Genomic DNA, 12,500 nt, shown 5'->3' with positions numbered 1-12,500 from the left:
ATAACTCAAGTAAATTCATTGATAATTTGAAAAAATGTAATGTAAAATGTAATAGAAAAGAATGTTATGGCTATATAAAATTACCTACAGCATCTGGTATTCCCAGGTGGTCTCCCGTCCAAGTACTAACCAGGCCCAACACTGCAAAGCCTCCAAGATCAGACGAGATTGGGCATGTCCAGTGTGGTTTGGCTGTAGGTGCTCAAAAGCATTAACTTTAGACCTCTATTACTTCTTAACTCAAGTAAATTCATTGATAAGTTGAAAAAATTAAATGTAAAATGTAATAGAAAAGACTGTTATGGCAGTATAAAAATACCTACAGCACCTTGGATTCTTAGGTGGTCTCCCATCCAAGTACTAACCAGGCCCAACACTGCATAGCTTCCAAGATCAGATTAGATTGGGCATGTCCAGTGTGGTTTGGCTGTAGGTGCTCAAAAACATTAACTTTAGACCTCTTTTACTTCTTAACTCAAGTAAATTCATTGATAAGTAGAAAAAATTAAATGTAAAATGTAATAGAAAAGAATGTTTTGGCTGTCTAAAATTACATACAGCACCTGGTATTCCCAGGTGGTCTCCCATCCAAGTACTAACCAGGCCCAACACTGCATAGCTTCCAAGATCTGACGAGATTGGGCATGTCCAGTGTGGTTTGGCTGTAGGTGCTCAAAAGCATTAAATTTAGACCTCTATTACTTCTTAACTCAAGTAAATTCATTAATAAGTTGAAAAAATTTAATGTAAAATGTAATAGAAAAGAATGTTATGGCTGCATAAAATTACCTACAGCACCTGGAATTCCCAGGTGGTCTCCCATCCAAGGACTATCCAGGCCCAACACTGCATAGCTTCCAAGATCAAACAAGATTGGGCATGTCCAGTGTGGTTAGGCTGTAGGTGCTCAAAAATATTAACTTTAGACATCTATAACTTCTTAACTCATGTAAAATCATTGATAAGTTGAAAAAATTAAATGTAAAATGTAATAGAAAAGAATGTTATGGCTGCATAAAATTACCTACAGCACCTGGTATTCCCAGGTGGTCTCCCATCCAAGTACTAACCAGGCCCAACACTGCATAGCTTCCAAGATCAGACGAGATTGGGCATGTCCAGTGTGGTTTGGCTGAAGGAGCTCAAAAACATTAACTTTAGACCTCTTTTACTTCTTTACTCAAGTAAATTCATTGATAAGTTGAAAAAATTAAATGTAAAATGTAATAGAAAAGAATGGTATGGCTGCATAAAATTACCTACAGCACCTGGTATTCCCAGGTGGTCTCCCGTCCAAGTACTAACCAGGCCCAACACTGCACAGCTTCCAAGATCAGACGAGATTGGGAATGTCCAGTGTGGTTTGGCTGTAGGTGCTCAAAAACATTAACTTTAGACCTCTTTTACTTCTTAACTCAAGTAAATTCAATGACAAGTTGAAAAATGAAATGTAAAATGTAATAGAAAAGAATGTTATGGCAGTATAAAATTACCTACAGCTCCTGGTATTCCCAGGCGGTCTCCCATTCAAGTACTAACCAGGCCCTACACTGCATAGCTTCCAAGATCAGATGAGATTGAGCTTGTCCAGTGTGGTTTGACTGTAAGTGCTCAAAAGCATTAACTTTAGACATCTTTTACTTCTTAACTCAAGTAAATTCATTGATAAGTTGAAAAAATTAAATGTAAAATGTAATAGAAAAGAATGTTATGGCAGTATAAAAATACCTACAGCACCTGGGATTCTTAGGTGGTCTCCCATCCAAGTACTAACCAGGCCCAACACTGCATAGCTTCCAAGATCTGACGAGATTGGGCATATCCAGTGTGGTTTGGCTGTAGGTGCTCAAAAACATTAACTTTAGACCTCTTTTACTTCTTAACTCAAGTAAATTCATTGATAAGTTGAAAAAATTAAATGCAAAATGTAATAGAAAAGAATGTTATGGCTGTCTAAGATTACCTACAGCACCTGGTATTCACAGGTGGTCTCCCATCCAAGTTCAAACCAGGCCCAACACTGCATAGCTTCCAAGATCAGACGAGATTGGGCATGTCCAGTGTGGTTTGGCTGTAGGTGCTCAAAAGCATTAAATTTAGACCTCTATTACTTCTTAACTCATGGAAATTCATTGATAAGTTGAAAAAATTAAATGTAAAATGTAATAGAAAAGAATGTTATGGCAGTATAAAATTACCTACAGCACCTGGGATTCCTAGGTGGTGTCCCATCCAAGTACTAACCAGGCCCAACACTGCATAGCTTCCAAGATCAGATGAGATTGGGCATGTCCAGTGTGGTTTGGCTGAAGGAGCTCAAAAACATTAACTTTAGACCTCTTTTACTTCTTTACTCAAGTAAATTCATTGATAAGTTGAAAAAATTAAATGTAAAATGTAATAGAAAAGAATGGTATGGCTGCATAAAATTACCTACAGCACCTGGTATTCCCAGGTGGTCTCCCGTCCAAGTACTAACCAGGCCCAACACTGCACAGCTTCCAAGATCAGACGAGATTGGGAATGTCCAGTGTGGTTTGGCTGTAGGTGCTCAAAACATTAACTTTAGACCTCTTTTACTTCTTAACTCAAGTAAATTCAATGACAAGTTGAAAAATGAAATGTAAAATGTAATAGAAAAGAATGTTATGGCAGTATAAAATTACCTACAGCTCCTGGTATTCCCAGGCGGTCTCCCATTCAAGTACTAACCAGGCCCTACACTGCATAGCTTCCAAGATCAGATGAGATTGAGCTTGTCCAGTGTGGTTTGACTGTAAGTGCTCAAAAGCATTAACTTTAGACATCTTTTACTTCTTAACTCAAGTAAATTCATTGATAAGTTGAAAAAATTAAATGTAAAATGTAATAGAAAAGAATGTTATGGCAGTATAAAAATACCTACAGCACCTGGGATTCTTAGGTGGTCTCCCATCCAAGTACTAACCAGGCCCAACACTGCATAGCTTCCAAGATCTGACGAGATTGGGCATATCCAGTGTGGTTTGGCTGTAGGTGCTCAAAAACATTAACTTTAGACCTCTTTTACTTCTTAACTCAAGTAAATTCATTGATAAGTTGAAAAAATTAAATGCAAAATGTAATAGAAAAGAATGTTATGGCTGTCTAAGATTACCTACAGCACCTGGTATTCACAGGTGGTCTCCCATCCAAGTTCAAACCAGGCCCAACACTGCATAGCTTCCAAGATCAGACGAGATTGGGCATGTCCAGTGTGGTTTGGCTGTAGGTGCTCAAAAGCATTAAATTTAGACCTCTATTACTTCTTAACTCATGGAAATTCATTGATAAGTTGAAAAAATTAAATGTAAAATGTAATAGAAAAGAATGTTATGGCAGTATAAAATTACCTACAGCACCTGGGATTCCTAGGTGGTGTCCCATCCAAGTACTAACCAGGCCCAACACTGCATAGCTTCCAAGATCAGATGAGATTGGGCATGTCCAGTGTGGTTTGGCTGAAGGAGCTCAAAAACATTAACTTTAGACCTCTTTTACTTCTTAACTCAAGTAAATTCAATGACAAGTTGAAAAATGAAATGAAAAATATAATTGAAAAGAATGTTTTGGCTGTCTAAAATTACATACAGCACCTGGTATTCCCAGGTGGTCTCCCATCAAAGTACTAACCAGGCCCAACACTGCATAGCTTCCAAGATCAGACGAGATTGGGCATGTCCAGTGTGGTTTGGCTGTAGGTGCTCAAAAGCATTAAATTTAGACCTCTATTACTTCTTAACTCAAGTAAATTCATTAATAAGTTGAAAAAATTAAATGTAAAATGTAATAGAAAAGAATGTTATGGCTGCATAAAATTACCTACAGCACCTGGAATTCCCAGGTGGTCTCCCATCCAAGCACTAACCAGGCCCAACACTGCATAGCTTCCAAGATCAAACAAGATTGGGCATGTCCAGTGTGGTTAGGCTGTAGGTGCTCAAAAATATTAACTTTAGACATCTATAACTTCTTAACTCATGTAAAATCATTGATAATTTGAAAAAATTAAATGTAAAATGTAATAGAAAAGAATGTTATGACTGCATAAAATTACCTACAGCACCTGGTATTCCCAGGTGGTCTCCCATCCAAGTACTAACCAGGCCCAACACTGCATAGCTTCCAAGATCAGATGAGATTGGGCATGTCCAGTGTGGTTTGGCTGAAGGAGCGCAAAAACATTAACTTTAGACCTCTTTTACTTCTTTACTCAAGTAAATTCATTGATAAGTTGAAAAAATTAAATGTAAAATGTAATAGAAAAGAATGGTATGGCTGCATAAAATTACCTACAGCACATGGTATTCCCAGGTGGTCTCCCATCGAAGTACTGACCAGGCCCAACACTGCACAGCTTCCAAGATCAGACGAGAATGGGCATGTCCAGTGTGGTTTGGCTGTAGGTGCTCAAAAACTTTAACTTTAGACCTCTTTTACTTCTTAACTCAAGTAAATTCATTGATAAGTAGAAAAAATTAAATGTAAAATGTAATAGAAAAGAATGTTTTGGCTGTCTAAAATTACATACAGCACCTGGTATTCCCAGGTGGTCTCCCATCAAAGTACTAACCAGGCCCAACACTGCATAGCTTCCAAGATCAGACGAGATTGGGCATGTCCAGTGTGGTTTGGCTGTAGGTGCTCAAAAGTATTAAATTTAGACCTCTATTACTTCTTAACTCAAGTAAATTCATTAATAAGTTGAAAAAATTAAATGTAAAATGTAATAGAAAAGAATGTTATGGCTGCATAAAATTACCTACAGCACCTGGAATTCCCAGGTGGTCTCCCATCCAAGCACTAACCAGGCCCAACACTGCATAGCTTCCAAGATCAAACAAGATTGGGCATGTCCAGTGTGGTTAGGCTGTAGGTGCTCAAAAATATTAACTTTAGACATCTATAACTTCTTAACTCATGTAAAATCATTGATAAGTTGAAAAAATTAAATGTAAAATGTAATAGAAAAGAATGTTATGGCTGCATAAAATTACCTACAGCACCTGGTATTCCCAGGTGGTCTCCCATCCAAGTACTAACCAGGCCCAACACTGCATAGCTTCCAAGATCAGATGAGATTGGGCATGTCCAGTGTGGTTTGGCTGAAGGAGCGCAAAAACATTAACTTTAGACCTCTTTTACTTCTTTACTCAAGTAAATTCATTGATAAGTTGAAAAAATTAAATGTAAAATGTAATAGAAAAGAATGGTATGGCTGCATAAAATTACCTACAGCACCTGGTATTCCCAGGTGGTCTCCCATCGAAGTACTAACCAGGCCCAACACTGCACAGTTTTCTAGATCAGACGAGATTGGGCATGTCCAGTGTGGTTTGGCTGTAGGTGCTCAAAAACATTAACTTTAGACCTCTTTTACTTCTTAACTCAAGTAAATTCAATGACAAGTTGAAAAATGAAATGTAAAATGTAATAGAAAAGAATGTTATGGCAGTATAAAATTACCTACAGCACCTGGGATTCTTATGTGGTCTCCCATCCAAGTACTAACCAGGCCCAACACTGCATAGCTTCCAAGATCTGACGAGATTGGGCATGTCCAGTGTGGTTTGGCTGTAGGTGCTCAAAAACATTAACTTTAGACCTCTTTTACTTCTTAACTCAAGTAAATTCATTGATAAGTTGAAAAAATTAATTGCAAAATGTAATAGAAAAGAATGTTATGGCTGTCTAAAATTACCTACAGCACCTGGTATTCCCAGGTGGTCTCCCATCCAAGTTCAAACCAGGCCCAACACTGCATAGTTTCCAAGATCAGACGAGATTGGGCATGTCCAGTGTGGTTTGGCTGTAGGTGCTCAAAAGCATTAAATTTAGACCTCTATTACTTCTTAACTCATGGAAATTCATTGATAAGTTGAAAAAATTAAATGTAAAATGTAATAGAAAAGAATGTTATGGCAGTATAAAATTACCTACAGCACCTGGGATTCCTAGGTGGTGTCCCATCCAAGTACTAACCAGGCCCAACACTGCATAGCTTCCAAGATCAGACAAGATTGGGCATGTCCAGTGTGGTTTGGCTGAAGGAGCTCAAAAACATTAACTTTAGACCTCTTTTACTTCTTAACTCAAGGAAATTCAATGATAAGTTGAAAAATGAAATTAAAAATATAATAGAAAAGAATGTTATGGCAGTATAAAATTACCTACAGCTCCTGGTATTCCCAGGTGGTCTCCCCTCCAAGTACTAACCAGGCCCAACACTGCATAGCTTCCAAGATCAGACGAGATTGGGCATGTCCAGTGCGGTTTGGCTGTAGGTGCTCAAAAACATTAACTTTAGACCTCTTTTACTTCTTAACTCAAGTAAATTCATTGATAAGTAGAAAAAATTAAATGTAAAATGTAATAGAAAAGAATGTTATGGCTGCATAAAATTACCTACAGCACCTGGAATTCCCAGGTGGTCTCCCATCCAAGCACTAACCAGGCCCAACACTGCATAGCTTCCAAGATCAAACAAGATTGGGCATGTACAGTGTGGTTAGGCTGTAGGTGCTCAAAAATATTAACTTTAGACATCTATAACTTCTTAACTCATGTAAAATCATTGATAAGTTGAAAAAATTAAATGTAAAATGTAATAGAAAAGAATGTTATGGCTGCATAAAATTACCTACAGCACCTGGTATTCCCAGGTGGTCTCCCATCCAAGTACTAACCAGGCCCAACACTGCATAGCTTCCAAGATCAGACGAGATTGGGCATGTCCAGTGTGGTTTGGCTGTAGGTGCTCAAAAACATTAACTTTAGACCTCTATTACTTCTTAACTCAAGTAAATTCATTGATAAGTTGAAAAAATTAAATGTAAAATGTAATAGAAAAAAATGTTATGGCAGTATAAAATTACCTACTGCACCTGTTTTTCCCAGGTGGTCTCCCATCAAAGTACTGACCAGACCCAACACTGCATAGCTACCAAGATCAGACGAGATTGGGCATGTCCAGTGTGGATTGGCAGTAGGTGCTCAAAAGCATTAACTTTAGACCTCTATTACTTCTTAACTCAAGGAAATTCATTGATAAGTTGAAAAAATTAAATGTAAAATGTAATAGAAAAGAATAATATGGCAGTATAAAATTACCTACAGCACCTGGTATTCCCAGGTGGTCTCCCATCCAAGTACTAACCAGGCCCAACACTGCATAGGTTCCAAGATCAGACGAGATTGGGTATGTCCAGTGTGGTTTGGCTGTAGGTGCTCAAAAACATTAACTTTAGACCTCTTTTACTTCTTAACTCAAGTAAATTCATTGATAAGTTGAAAAAATTAAATGTAAAATGTAATAGAAAAAAATGTTATGGCAGTATAAAATTACCTACAGCACCTGGGATTCTTAGGTGGTCTCCCATCCAAGTACTAACCAGACCCAACACTGCATAGCTTCAAAGATCAGACGAGATTGGGCATGTCCAGTGTGGTTTTCCTGAAGGAGCTTAAAAACATTAACTTTAGACCTCTTTTACTTCTTTACTCAAGTAAATTCATTGATAAGTTGAAAAAAATTAAATGTAAAATGTAATAGAAAAGAATGTTATGGCTGCATAAAATTACCTACAGCACCTAGTAGCTGTAGGTGCTCACACTGGGCATGTCCAGTGTGGAGTGGTGCTCAAAAGCATTAACTTTAGACCTCTATTACTTCTTAACTCAAGGAAATTCATTGACAAGTTGAAAAAATTAAATGTAAAATGTAATAGAAAAGAACTAACATTAACTTTAGACATCTTTTACTTCTTAACTCAAGTAAATTCATTGATAAGTTGAAAAAATTAAATGTAAAATGTAATAGAAAAGAATGTTATGGCAGTATAAAATTACCTACAGCACCTGGTATTCCCAGGTGGTCTCCCATTCAAATACTAACCAGGCCCAACACTGCATAGCTTCCAAGATCAGACGAGATTGGGCATGTCCAGTGTGGTTTGGCTGTAGGTGCTCAAAAACATTAACTTTAGACCTCTATTACTTCTTAACTCAAGTAAATTCATTGATAATTTGAAAAAATGTAATGTAAAATGTAACAGAAAAGAATGTTATGGCTGCATAAAATTACCTACAGCACCTGGTATTCCCAGGTGGTCTCCCATCCAAGTACTAACCAGGCCCAACACTGCATAGCTTCCAAGATCAGACGAGATTGGGCATGTCCAGTGTGGTTTGGCTGTAGGTGCTCAAAAACATTAACTTTAGACCTCTATTACTTCTTAACTCAAGTAAATTCATTGATAAGTTGAAAAAATTAAATGTAAAATGTAATAGAAAAAAATGTTATGGCAGTATAAAATTACCTACTGCACCTGTTTTTCCCAGGTGGTCTCCCATCAAAGTACTGACCAGACCCAACACTGCATAGCTACCAAGATCAGATGAGATTGGGCATGTCCAGTGTGGAGTGGTGCTCAAAAGCATTAACTTTAGACCTCTATTACTTCTTAACTCAAGGAAATTCATTGACAAGTTGAAAAAATTAAATGTAAAATGTAATAGAAAAGAATGTTATGGCAGTATAAAATTACCTACAGCACCTGGTATTCCCAGGTGGTCTCCCATCCAAGTACTAACCAGGCCCAACACTGCATAGCTTCCAAGATCAGATGAGATTGGGCATGTCCAGTGTGGTTTGGCTTTAGGTGCTCAAAAACATTAACTTTAGACATCTTTTACTTCTTAACTCAAGTAAATTCATTGATAAGTTGAAAAAATTAAATGTAAAATGTAATAGAAAAGAATGTTATGGCAGTATAAAATTACCTACAGCACCTGGTATTCCCAGGTGGTCTCCCATTCAAATACTAACCAGGCCCAACACTGCATAGCTTCCAAGATCAGACGAGATTGGGCATGTCCAGTGTGGTTTGGCTGTAGGCGCTAAAAAACATTAACTTTTTTACTTTAGACCTCTTTTACTTCATAACTCAAGTAAATTCATTGATAATTTGAAAAAATGTAATGTAAAATGTAATAGAAAAGAATGTTATGGCTATATAAAATTACCTACAGCACCTGGTATTCCCAGGTGGTCTCCCGTCCAAGTACTAACCAGGCCCAACACTGCAAAGCCTCCAAGATCAGACGAGATTGGGCATGTCCAGTGTGGTTTGGCTGTAGGTGCTCAAAAGCATTAACTTTAGACCTCTATTACTTCTTAACTCAAGTAAATTCATTGATAAGTTGAAAAAATTAAATGTAAAATGTAATAGAAAAGACTGTTATGGCAGTATAAAAATACCTACAGCACCTTGGATTCTTAGGTGGTCTCCCATCCAAGTACTAACCAGGTCCAACACTGCATAGCTTCCAAGATAAGATTAGATTTGGCATGTCCAGTGTGGTTTGGCTGAAGGAGCTCAAAAACATTAACTTTAGACCTCTTTTACTTCTTAACTCAAGTAAATTCAATGATAAGTTGAAAAATGAAATGAAAAATGTATTAGAAAATAATGTTATGGCAGTATAAAATTACCTACAGCACCTGGTATTCCCAGGTGGTCTCCCATCCAAGTACTAACCAGGCCCAACACTGCATAGCTTCCAAGATCAGACGAGATTGGGCATGTCCAGTGTGGTTTGGCTGTAGGTGCTCAAACACATTAACTTTAGACCTCTATTACTTCTTAACTCAAGTAAACTCATTGATAAGTTGAAAAAATTAAATGTAAAATGTAATAGAAAAGAATGTTATTGCTGTATAAAATTACCTACAGCACCTGGTATTCCCAGGTGGTCTCCCATCCAAGTACTAACCAGGCCCAACACTGCATAGCTTCCAAGATCAGATGAGATTGGGCATGTCCAGTGTGGTTTGGCTGTAGGTGCTCAAAAACATTAACTTTAGACATCTTTTACTTCTTAACTCAAGTAAATTCATTGATAAGTAGAAAAAATTAAATGTAAAATGTAATAGAAAAGAATGTTTTGGCTGTCTAAAATTACATACAGCACCTGGTATTCCCAGGTGGTCTCCCATCCAAGTACTAACCAGGCCCAACACTGCATAGCTTTCAAGATCAGACGAGATTGGGCATGTCCAGTGTGGATTGGCTGTAGGTGCGCAAACACATTAACTTTAGACCTCTATTACTTCTTAACTCAAGGAAATTAATTGATAAGTTGAAAAAATTAAATGTAAAATGTAATAGAAAAGACTGTTATGGCAGTATAAAAATACCTACAGCACCTTGGATTCTTAGGTGGTCTCCCATCCAAGTACTAACCAGGCCCAACACTGCATAGCTTCCAAGATCAGACAAGATTGGGCATGTCCAGTGTGGTTTTGCTGAAGGAGCTCAAAAACATTAACTTTAGACCTCTATTACTTCTTAACTCAAGTAAATTCAATGATAAGTTGAAAAATGAAATGAAAAATGTATTAGAAAATAATGTTATGGCAGTATAAAATTACCTACAGCACCTGGTATTCCCAGGTGGTCTCCCTTCCAAGTACTAACCAGGCCCAACACTGCATAGCTTCCAAGATCAGACTAGATTGGGCAAGTCCAGTGTGGTTTGGCTGTAGGTGCTCAAACACATTAACTTTAGACCTCTATTACTTCTTAACTCAAGTAAACTCATTGATAAGTTGAAAAAATTAAATGTAAAATGTAATAGAAAAGAATGTTATTGCTGTATAAAACTACCTACAGCACCTGGTATTCCCAGGTGGTCTCCCATCCAAGTACTAACCAGGCCCAACACTGCATAGCTTCCAAGATCAGACGAGAATGGGCATGTCCAGCGTGGTTTGGCTGTAGGTGCTCAAAACCATTAACTTTAGACCTCTTTTACTTCTTAACTCAAGTAAATTCATTGATAAGTAGAAAAAATTAAATGTAAAATGTAATAGAAAAGAATGTTTTGGCTGTCTAAAATTACATACAGCACCTGGTATTCTCAGGTGGTCTCCCATCCAAGTACTAACCAGGCCCAACACTGCATAGCTTTCGAGATCAGACGAGATTGGGCATGTCCAGTGTGGTTTGGCTGTAGGTGCTCAAAAACATTAACTTTAGACCTCTATTACTTCTTAACTCAAGTAAATTCATTGATAAGTTGAAAAAATTAAATGTAAAATGTAATAGAAAAGAATGTTATGGCAGTATAAAATTACCTACTGCACCTGGTTTTCCCAGGTGGTCTCCCATCCAAATACTGACCAGGCCCAACACTGCATACCTACCAAGATCAGACGAGATTGGGCATGTCCAGTGTGGATTGGCTGTAGGTGCTCAAAAGCATTAACTTTAGACCTCTATTACTTCTTAACTCAAGGAAATTCATTGATAAGTTGAAAAAATTAAAAGTAAAATATAATAGAAAAGAATGTTATGGCAGTATAAAATTACCTACAGCACCTGGTAATCCCAGGTGGTCTCCCATCCAAGTACTAACCAGGCCCAACACTGCATAGCTTCCAAGATCAGATGAGATTGGGCATGTCCAGTGTGGTTTGGCTGTAGGTGCTCAAAAACATTAACTTTAGACCTCTTTTACTTCTTAACTCAAGTAAATTCATTGATAAGTTGAAAAAATTAAATGTAAAATGTAATAGAAAAGAATGTTATGGCTGTCTAAAATTATCTACAACACCTGGTATTCCCAGGTGGTCTCCCATCCAAGTTCAAACCAGGCCCAACACTGCATAGCTTCCAAAATCAGACGAGATTGGGCATGTCCAGTGTGGTTTGGCGGTAGGTGCTCAAAAGCATTAAATTTAGACCTCTATTACTTCTTAACTCAAGGAAATTCATTGATAAGTTGAAAAAATTAAATGTAAAATGTAATAGAAAAGAATGTTATGGCAGTATAAAATTACCTACTGCACCTGGTATTCCCATGTGGTCTCACATCCAAGTACTAACCAGGCCCAACACTGCATAGCTTCCAAGATCAGATGAGATTGGGCATGTCCAGTGTGGTTTGGCTGAAGGAGCTCAAAAACATTAACTTTAGACCTCTTTTACTTCTTAACTCAAGTAAATTCAATGATAAGTTGAAAAATGAAATGAAAAATGTAATAGAAAAGAATGTTATGGCAGTATAAAATTACCTACAGCTCCTGGTATTCCCAGGTGGTCTCCCATCCAAGTACTAACCAGGCCCAACACTGCATAGCTTCCAAGATCAGACGAGATTGGGCATGTCCAGTGTGGTTTGGCTGTAGGTGCTCAAAAACATTAACTTCAGACCTCTATTACTTCTTAACTCAAGTAAATTCATTGATAAGTTGAAAAAATTAAATGTAAAATGTAATAGAAAAGAATGTTATGGCAGTATAAAATTACCTACAGCACCTGGTATTCCCAGGTGGTCTCCCATCCAAGTACTAACCAGGCCCAACACTGCATAGCTTCCAAGATCAGACGAGATTGGGCATGTCCAGTGTGGTTTGGCTGTAGGTGCTCAAAAACATTAACTTTAGACCTCTATTACTTCTTAACTAAAGTAAATTCATT

General features: G+C 37.5%; 6 non-coding genes and 43 pseudogenes across 6 annotated transcripts; all 49 read right to left on the bottom strand.

Annotated features, from left to right (window-relative positions):
• Nucleotides 1–81: 81 nt before the first annotated feature.
• LOC148497724 (5S ribosomal RNA) lies at nt 82–200 on the bottom strand (annotated as a pseudogene).
• Nucleotides 201–316: 116 nt separating this feature from the next.
• Nucleotides 317–435, bottom strand: LOC148497723 (5S ribosomal RNA; annotated as a pseudogene).
• A 116-nt stretch (nt 436–551) lies between these two features.
• On the bottom strand, nt 552–670 carry LOC148497722 (5S ribosomal RNA; annotated as a pseudogene).
• Nucleotides 671–786: 116 nt separating this feature from the next.
• On the bottom strand, nt 787–905 carry LOC148497721 (5S ribosomal RNA; annotated as a pseudogene).
• Nucleotides 906–1,021: 116 nt separating this feature from the next.
• Nucleotides 1,022–1,140, bottom strand: LOC148497720 (5S ribosomal RNA; annotated as a pseudogene).
• A 116-nt stretch (nt 1,141–1,256) lies between these two features.
• Nucleotides 1,257–1,375, bottom strand: LOC148497719 (5S ribosomal RNA; annotated as a pseudogene).
• Nucleotides 1,376–1,490: 115 nt separating this feature from the next.
• Nucleotides 1,491–1,609, bottom strand: LOC148497718 (5S ribosomal RNA; annotated as a pseudogene).
• Nucleotides 1,610–1,725: 116 nt separating this feature from the next.
• On the bottom strand, nt 1,726–1,844 carry LOC148497717 (5S ribosomal RNA; annotated as a pseudogene).
• Nucleotides 1,845–1,960: 116 nt separating this feature from the next.
• Nucleotides 1,961–2,079, bottom strand: LOC148497716 (5S ribosomal RNA; annotated as a pseudogene).
• A 116-nt stretch (nt 2,080–2,195) lies between these two features.
• Nucleotides 2,196–2,314, bottom strand: LOC148497715 (5S ribosomal RNA; annotated as a pseudogene).
• Nucleotides 2,315–2,430: 116 nt separating this feature from the next.
• Nucleotides 2,431–2,549, bottom strand: LOC148497714 (5S ribosomal RNA; annotated as a pseudogene).
• A 114-nt stretch (nt 2,550–2,663) lies between these two features.
• LOC148497713 (5S ribosomal RNA) lies at nt 2,664–2,782 on the bottom strand (annotated as a pseudogene).
• A 116-nt stretch (nt 2,783–2,898) lies between these two features.
• LOC148497712 (5S ribosomal RNA) lies at nt 2,899–3,017 on the bottom strand (annotated as a pseudogene).
• A 116-nt stretch (nt 3,018–3,133) lies between these two features.
• LOC148497711 (5S ribosomal RNA) lies at nt 3,134–3,252 on the bottom strand (annotated as a pseudogene).
• Nucleotides 3,253–3,368: 116 nt separating this feature from the next.
• Nucleotides 3,369–3,487, bottom strand: LOC148497710 (5S ribosomal RNA; annotated as a pseudogene).
• A 115-nt stretch (nt 3,488–3,602) lies between these two features.
• LOC148497709 (5S ribosomal RNA) lies at nt 3,603–3,721 on the bottom strand (annotated as a pseudogene).
• A 116-nt stretch (nt 3,722–3,837) lies between these two features.
• Nucleotides 3,838–3,956, bottom strand: LOC148497708 (5S ribosomal RNA; annotated as a pseudogene).
• A 116-nt stretch (nt 3,957–4,072) lies between these two features.
• LOC148497707 (5S ribosomal RNA) lies at nt 4,073–4,191 on the bottom strand (annotated as a pseudogene).
• A 116-nt stretch (nt 4,192–4,307) lies between these two features.
• On the bottom strand, nt 4,308–4,426 carry LOC148497706 (5S ribosomal RNA; annotated as a pseudogene).
• Nucleotides 4,427–4,542: 116 nt separating this feature from the next.
• LOC148497705 (5S ribosomal RNA) lies at nt 4,543–4,661 on the bottom strand (annotated as a pseudogene).
• Nucleotides 4,662–4,777: 116 nt separating this feature from the next.
• On the bottom strand, nt 4,778–4,896 carry LOC148497704 (5S ribosomal RNA; annotated as a pseudogene).
• A 116-nt stretch (nt 4,897–5,012) lies between these two features.
• LOC148497703 (5S ribosomal RNA) lies at nt 5,013–5,131 on the bottom strand (annotated as a pseudogene).
• Nucleotides 5,132–5,247: 116 nt separating this feature from the next.
• On the bottom strand, nt 5,248–5,366 carry LOC148497702 (5S ribosomal RNA; annotated as a pseudogene).
• A 115-nt stretch (nt 5,367–5,481) lies between these two features.
• On the bottom strand, nt 5,482–5,600 carry LOC148497701 (5S ribosomal RNA; annotated as a pseudogene).
• Nucleotides 5,601–5,716: 116 nt separating this feature from the next.
• On the bottom strand, nt 5,717–5,835 carry LOC148497700 (5S ribosomal RNA; annotated as a pseudogene).
• A 116-nt stretch (nt 5,836–5,951) lies between these two features.
• Nucleotides 5,952–6,070, bottom strand: LOC148497699 (5S ribosomal RNA; annotated as a pseudogene).
• Nucleotides 6,071–6,185: 115 nt separating this feature from the next.
• Nucleotides 6,186–6,304, bottom strand: LOC148497698 (5S ribosomal RNA; annotated as a pseudogene).
• Nucleotides 6,305–6,420: 116 nt separating this feature from the next.
• LOC148497697 (5S ribosomal RNA) lies at nt 6,421–6,539 on the bottom strand (annotated as a pseudogene).
• A 116-nt stretch (nt 6,540–6,655) lies between these two features.
• LOC148497696 (5S ribosomal RNA) lies at nt 6,656–6,774 on the bottom strand. Its single transcript, XR_015870313.1, has one exon. It is a non-coding gene; the product is annotated as a 5S ribosomal RNA (ribosomal RNA).
• Nucleotides 6,775–6,890: 116 nt separating this feature from the next.
• Nucleotides 6,891–7,009, bottom strand: LOC148497695 (5S ribosomal RNA; annotated as a pseudogene).
• Nucleotides 7,010–7,125: 116 nt separating this feature from the next.
• Nucleotides 7,126–7,244, bottom strand: LOC148497694 (5S ribosomal RNA). The gene has a single exon (XR_015870565.1). It is a non-coding gene; the product is annotated as a 5S ribosomal RNA (ribosomal RNA).
• A 619-nt stretch (nt 7,245–7,863) lies between these two features.
• Nucleotides 7,864–7,982, bottom strand: LOC148497693 (5S ribosomal RNA; annotated as a pseudogene).
• A 116-nt stretch (nt 7,983–8,098) lies between these two features.
• LOC148497692 (5S ribosomal RNA) lies at nt 8,099–8,217 on the bottom strand. The gene has a single exon (XR_015870312.1). It is a non-coding gene; the product is annotated as a 5S ribosomal RNA (ribosomal RNA).
• A 344-nt stretch (nt 8,218–8,561) lies between these two features.
• LOC148497691 (5S ribosomal RNA) lies at nt 8,562–8,680 on the bottom strand (annotated as a pseudogene).
• Nucleotides 8,681–8,796: 116 nt separating this feature from the next.
• On the bottom strand, nt 8,797–8,915 carry LOC148497690 (5S ribosomal RNA; annotated as a pseudogene).
• A 124-nt stretch (nt 8,916–9,039) lies between these two features.
• Nucleotides 9,040–9,158, bottom strand: LOC148497689 (5S ribosomal RNA; annotated as a pseudogene).
• A 350-nt stretch (nt 9,159–9,508) lies between these two features.
• Nucleotides 9,509–9,627, bottom strand: LOC148497688 (5S ribosomal RNA). The gene has a single exon (XR_015870311.1). It is a non-coding gene; the product is annotated as a 5S ribosomal RNA (ribosomal RNA).
• A 116-nt stretch (nt 9,628–9,743) lies between these two features.
• Nucleotides 9,744–9,862, bottom strand: LOC148497687 (5S ribosomal RNA). Its single transcript, XR_015871453.1, has one exon. It is a non-coding gene; the product is annotated as a 5S ribosomal RNA (ribosomal RNA).
• Nucleotides 9,863–9,978: 116 nt separating this feature from the next.
• On the bottom strand, nt 9,979–10,097 carry LOC148497686 (5S ribosomal RNA; annotated as a pseudogene).
• Nucleotides 10,098–10,213: 116 nt separating this feature from the next.
• On the bottom strand, nt 10,214–10,332 carry LOC148497685 (5S ribosomal RNA; annotated as a pseudogene).
• A 115-nt stretch (nt 10,333–10,447) lies between these two features.
• On the bottom strand, nt 10,448–10,566 carry LOC148497684 (5S ribosomal RNA; annotated as a pseudogene).
• Nucleotides 10,567–10,682: 116 nt separating this feature from the next.
• LOC148497683 (5S ribosomal RNA) lies at nt 10,683–10,801 on the bottom strand (annotated as a pseudogene).
• A 116-nt stretch (nt 10,802–10,917) lies between these two features.
• On the bottom strand, nt 10,918–11,036 carry LOC148497682 (5S ribosomal RNA; annotated as a pseudogene).
• A 116-nt stretch (nt 11,037–11,152) lies between these two features.
• On the bottom strand, nt 11,153–11,271 carry LOC148497681 (5S ribosomal RNA; annotated as a pseudogene).
• A 116-nt stretch (nt 11,272–11,387) lies between these two features.
• On the bottom strand, nt 11,388–11,506 carry LOC148497680 (5S ribosomal RNA; annotated as a pseudogene).
• A 116-nt stretch (nt 11,507–11,622) lies between these two features.
• LOC148497679 (5S ribosomal RNA) lies at nt 11,623–11,741 on the bottom strand (annotated as a pseudogene).
• Nucleotides 11,742–11,857: 116 nt separating this feature from the next.
• LOC148497678 (5S ribosomal RNA) lies at nt 11,858–11,976 on the bottom strand (annotated as a pseudogene).
• Nucleotides 11,977–12,091: 115 nt separating this feature from the next.
• LOC148497677 (5S ribosomal RNA) lies at nt 12,092–12,210 on the bottom strand (annotated as a pseudogene).
• A 116-nt stretch (nt 12,211–12,326) lies between these two features.
• Nucleotides 12,327–12,445, bottom strand: LOC148497676 (5S ribosomal RNA). Its single transcript, XR_015870309.1, has one exon. It is a non-coding gene; the product is annotated as a 5S ribosomal RNA (ribosomal RNA).
• Nucleotides 12,446–12,500: the final 55 nt, after the last annotated feature.

Source organism: Taudactylus pleione, unplaced genomic scaffold (assembly GCF_031769625.1).
Source record: "Taudactylus pleione unplaced genomic scaffold, aTauple2 ptg000550l, whole genome shotgun sequence".
Taxonomy (NCBI): Eukaryota; Metazoa; Chordata; class Amphibia; order Anura; family Myobatrachidae; genus Taudactylus; species Taudactylus pleione.
Note: the sequence above shows the minus strand (reverse complement) of the source record. Positions and strands in the feature narration are given on the sequence as shown.